The following is a 6,000-nucleotide window of genomic DNA, read 5'->3' as shown; positions in this document are numbered from 1 at the left end:
CCAGTCCACAGACCGACGCTCTATCCACTGAGCCAAACTGGTTTTGGCCACATGTAAAATTCTTAGTGCAGAGCCTGGCATTAAGTGTTAAATAAGTGATTTCTATTAAGTAATACTAGAGGCTTGGTGCACGAAATTTGTGCATGGGGTGTGTTCCTCACCCTGGCCTGCACCCTCTCCAATATGGGACCCCTTGGGGGATGTCTGACTGTCGATTTAGGCCTGATCCCACACCACAGGGATCGGGCCTAAACCAGCAGTCGGACATCCCCCTCACAATCTGGGACTGCTGGCTCCTAACTGCTTGCCTGCCTGCTTGCCTGCCTGATTACCCCTAACAGCTCCCCTGCTGGCCTAATTAATGCCTAACTGCTCTCCTGCCAGCCTCATCACCCCAACTGCCCTCCCCTGCCAGCCTAATCTCACCCCCAACTGCCCTTCCCTGCTGGCCTGAAAGCCCCCAACTGTCTTTTCCTGCAGGCCTGGTCACCCCCAACTGCCCTCCCTTGCAGGCCTGGTTACCCCCAACTGCCATCCCCTGCCGGCCATCTTGAGGCGGCCATCTTGTGGTAGTCATCTTGTGATTATGTTGTGCAGGGTGTGACACCACCTCGGCTTTTATTATATAGGATGAGTATAACTTCTTCATATAAATTGAAAAGATTCAGGTTTTTTCAAATAAATTTTAATTTTAGTTTAAACCAGACAATTTATTTTTATTTTTTAACAATATATTTTATTGTGTTTTTTTTTTACAGAAAGGAAGGGAGAGGGATAGAGAGTTAGGAACTCTGATGAGAGAGAAACATTGATCAGTTGCCTCCTGCACACCTCCTACTGGGGATGTGCCTGCAACCAAGGTATATGCTCTTGATTGCAATAAAACCTGGGACCTTTCAGTCTGGAGGCCGACACTCTATCCACTGAGCCAAACCGATTAGGGCCAGACATAATTTAGAAACTAAATGGTCTGACTTAACCCCTTCCCTACTCACACAATTACATAAGAACTTATAAGGCAGGTGAGTTGTGTGTATTTGCATATTTTACCATATCTGTGGAAAGTATATAGTCACTAGAGGAATCAGATCCTGATCATGACATTACTTTTATTCTGATGAAGTTAATTTCCACATTACAATTTAGAACTCTGTTTTACAACTTAATACAAAAAATGTGTCACTAAAAATGTGTTGGACCTAAAAATATCAAGTCCAACTCAGTCAACCTCCACGATTAAAAATTGAAAAATTTAATGTATATATTGTTCTACAAAAGCAAATTGCATGAATATCAGAAAGTCTGCTCATTAAGACCATCCAGGTGTAATAAATGCTTCATATTTACAACCTCCCTTCCACCATGATGAACAAGTATAAGTTGTTTTCATGTAAGACCATACAAATCAATTATTTAACTTTTTGCAAGTTTCTTTAAATGCAATTACCTTGAGGAAGAAAGATTAGTCTATGAAAGCTTCTAAGGGATTTGTGCAAAAAAAGAAAAAAAAATGGTGCCCAAGTTGCTTTGCATATTTAGAGAGCTTTTCCTCTCAATATTTAAATACTGCATTATGCAGTTATTCATTCTATACATGAAAACTTTTGATTCCTATTAGCTTATCCAAAGCTAGCTTATTGTACCTATTTGCAAATATATTTCTCTTTGCTCAAATTGCCTAAATCTGTTACAACATACAAAGGACATCTTAAATGCAACCAAAATAGAAAGTTTTGTGTAAGCTATAAGCATAATAAATGGTATAGTCACTCCGGGTACCCAAAGAGATGTGAAACTATGAGATGGAAAAAAAAAAAAGTGAAAGCACTCTGATAAAGCTACAAGTACAATAATGGTATCATAGATAAATCACCTACAGGCACCTAATTACTGAAGCACCACTTCTGAACAAGAAGGATGTTTGATGAAACTAGACTTTGGGGAATTTTTCACAATCCCACCCTTTTCTTGCTCCCAAAGTAACTTTCAGCATTTCAGATTCCCTCATGTCCTCTAAGTTGGGCAAGAGATTTGATGGGACAGAGCAGAGGAAATGGGGTAAATCTGAGCTGTTTAGCTATTCCTGACTATTCTGTCACTGTATTTTGAACTGCGACTGACCTATTAACTCTTCCTCCTGTGTCCCTTTCATTCTATTAACTAGATTTAAATAATTGTATTTACATGGGACAGCATAAAATTCCAGTGATAGGATAGGACCTGAGAAGAAAAGATGAAATTTACATAGCAAAGATGTCCCTGCATCTGTTTATCTAGTTTTTAGTCATTATCTTTAGCAAATAGAAAATTACTAGTAAAATAATGAAAGCCCTGGCCAATGTGGTTCAGTTGGTTGGAATGACGTCCTATACACTGAAAGGTTGTGGGTTTGATTCCCAGTCAGGACACATACCCAGGTTGTGTGTATGATCCTCAGTTGGGTTGCATGCAGGAGGTGGCCGATGGATGTTTCTCTTTCTCTCCCACACTCTCTCTAAAAGCAATAAAACATCCTCTGGTGAGGATTACAACAACAACAACAATAATAATAATACTAATACTAATACTAATAATAATACTTGAGGCCCTCCTGGTGTGGCTTAGCTGGTTGAGCCTCTTCCCATGCACCAAGAGATCATTGGTTTGATTCCCAGTCAGGACACATGGCAGGGTTGTGGCTCACTCCCCAGTAGGGAGCATACAGGAGGCAGCCCATAAATGAATCAATATTTCTATCTCTCCCTCTCTCTATAGAATCAATAGAAACATATTTTTAAAAAAGACTTGGAAAGGCCTCTATGCTATTTATGCATAAGGACTGGAGGTTTTCAAGGGGCAAAGGGATCAGGGAGGAAACAAAAACGGAGCTGAGTGTGGTAAAGAAAAAAATGCTTTCCTCTAAGAAAATGGATTTAGATTGGTATCAATTCTAGAGAATTGTTCTTTTGAGATATATTGGTACAGTGAATACCTCCTCAAATATACACACACCAGATATACCCACACCATGCAGAAACAGAAAATATTTATGAGAAAACACTTAAGATGCAATATCAGATAGCTGATATTAAAACAAAATGTACTTCTAGCTAATTATTTACTATTACATTTTTATGATTAAGTATTATAAATTAACGATTAAGAGAAAAAAAAGAAGAGAAACGTTGACTATTTATCCATGAAGGTGAGGAGACTGAAGAGTACTCTAATATTATTTTTCATATTCATGTATGAAAATATATGTTCTTGGGTGGTTTGTTCATTTGCTCTACAATATTTACAGTTCTTTACTGTCTTATAGTTCTCATTGTACCTCTCCTCATTACCTCACTTCCTTCAATTCTCAGAGACACTGACTGACGACTTCCTTTTTTTAGAAGAGTGTGAGATTTAGAACATGAGATTTACATTACACTTGAGGATAATGTGATAGTAAAAAATATAAATTCATAAAAATGTTACAAATGTGTTTTTTTTTAATATAATTTGGCCCTAAAAAAGTTGTTTTTGTCTACAGAGGAACAAAAAGTATTTTGTGATGATAATAGACATAGGTGTTATTTAGGTTCTATAAATAAGCCTAGAGTCCTTCATATTAATACACTTGTACAGTGCTAACTTAAGGGAGAAGTACAAATAAATTGACACACAAAAAATTGCTTTCAATGGGGCCTATCCAATTAAAGGCTAGATCTAAATGAAAGAAAAATGTTTTGGTTTCTCGTACACAGCTTGCAGAGATGTTGACCCTCCCAGGCCTGGGTATGGCCTAGCAGTCCACTTCAGTGGTCAGAGCAGTCCCCACCAACCGCCCCTGGATGACAACCTTCTTTGGTCTTAGCAGTAGCTGTCTGTTTACCTCAGAGTGCAGTGCTCAGTACCAATATGACCATTTTACAACAGGAAAACATTGCCCTAAGGAGCTGTGCTCCATTGTTCTGAGAATTGCTTTGCATTTCTTTCCATAAAGATATAAAGACTCTCGTATTGTACTCCTATGTCTCTATCTTTATTTTTATTGGGATTTATTCTACAAATATTTATTGAGCACACATGATATGCTATACACAGTATAAAATAATTAAAATCTGATTTTGATGAAGCTATGAAGACACAAATATAGAGTGAAAACATAATTTACAACAAATAATGACTAGAAACTTTGTCTAACTTATATATTATTTCTATTTGTTTTAAGGTGATTCCTTTGATTCTTTTTTTTCCAAAAATGCATCTCTTCTTTCTTTCTTGAGTCATAACCTAGATCAATTTAATTTCCTTGCTCTTCTTCTAAATATGAAACTTTATTTCTTGTCTGTGTCTATGGAACTGGAGAGCAGGAACTGGGTTATAAGTTACTTTTAATATTATTGACTTAAGAGGTCCTCATTTTGGTACTTCTAAGGAAAGAGCCAAAATGTTTTGTTATTTGTATCTGAAGATTCAAAGGCAATGAAGCAAATTATTTCTCTTGAATGCTGTTAAACATGACAAAGGAGCTAACTGCTTAATTCTAGGGGGTCTGTTATTATTTGTAAACTGGTTCTTAAATAAGGATACTTGCAGATGCCTCTTGCTCCAGATGGTACCATTTAACTGCCTGTGTTACTCATGAGTGGTTTTCTGCTTTAGCTTTAAACAAATATTTAACACAGCAATTCTGTTATCAAGACTTCGCTCTTAAAATTGGAACGGAATCCTAAAGTACTGCATAAAGTAGCAACACAAGCAATTTCCTTCAGCATGGGACACTTGAATTAAAAATAAATGGAGCACAAAGGTACTGCTGAGGATAAAGAAATGTAGCTAAGTGAAAAGAGGAAAAAAAAAAGATCTCTGGATATAGTCTGAAGATCTGAGTGCAAATTCTTGCTCTGCTACTTGTTAGCTTAGTGCTCTATATAGGTCTCAAAAAGAAAGGAAGAAAGGAAGGAAGGAAGGAAGGAAGGAAGGAAGGAAGGAAGGAAGGAAGGAAGGAAGGAAGGAAGGAAGGAAGGAAGGAAAGTAGGGAAGAGGTTGTCCCTTTCAAAGGATTTGTTTGAGGACCAAAGATAACCAAATTTTTCCAACACTATTTTGGTGGATGTTAATAGATGTCACAGGGGATGGTGGAGCAGGGGTTCCTGTGTTGCTTCCATTTGAGAAGTGTTAAGTTATACCAGGAAATAGGTTTCTTCATTGAAAGACCTCTTTATCTATAAAATGCTAATATGTTTTGTGATTCTCTAAGAAGACATATGTCACCGTGTTTCCTAAACTTATCTGACCCCCAGCCAGCATTCTTGTTGGGAAGATATTTCTGGAACAAACATATTTTGGGAAATGCTACTCTATCCTCTAATGTGCTGTTCAAAAGTAAGCTGTTAAAATCTAGATGTAACACTAGATAGTAATCTGGACCTGTATTTTACTAATTTGTGTTCTAAAGAACTTTTCTGTCTGATTCTTAAAATTAATCTATTATAAATGACATTTTAAAATAAGTTAAACATTATGATATTTAGTACATCAGATACTTAAAATAAACAAACAAGCAAAACAAAAAAAAAGTATTTGTGTCCACAGGTTCAGAGAACATTAGCTATATACTTCTCAGCTTCATATTTAATATATAACTGGATATTAATTTGCTTCCTTCATGGAATTTTTAATCTATAATTTTATTATTACAGCTTAAACTAAAGCTGTATGAATATTTTGATGGTATTTTTATATTCCTCTTAGTAATACCTGAAGTATATGAGTGTATTAGAGAAACAGCTTAAGTATTGGATAAATCTTGGATTCAAATCTTAAAGGCTACTTCATTGCTCTGTGATCTCTACAATTTACAAACCTCTCCAGCTTCCGTTTTCTCATACATAAAGTGGATATAGTAATGTAACTGGAAGAAATAGGTTTTTCTGTGGTATTTTGGGAAAATAATTTCAGGGACACTCATGTAGGAAGAGTTTTAAGTGATAGCAACAAGATTTATTAGAGTGAAAAGCAACAGGATAC

Source organism: Eptesicus fuscus, chromosome 3 (assembly GCF_027574615.1).
Source record: "Eptesicus fuscus isolate TK198812 chromosome 3, DD_ASM_mEF_20220401, whole genome shotgun sequence".
Classification (NCBI taxonomy): domain Eukaryota; kingdom Metazoa; phylum Chordata; class Mammalia; order Chiroptera; family Vespertilionidae; genus Eptesicus; species Eptesicus fuscus.
Note: the sequence above shows the minus strand (reverse complement) of the source record.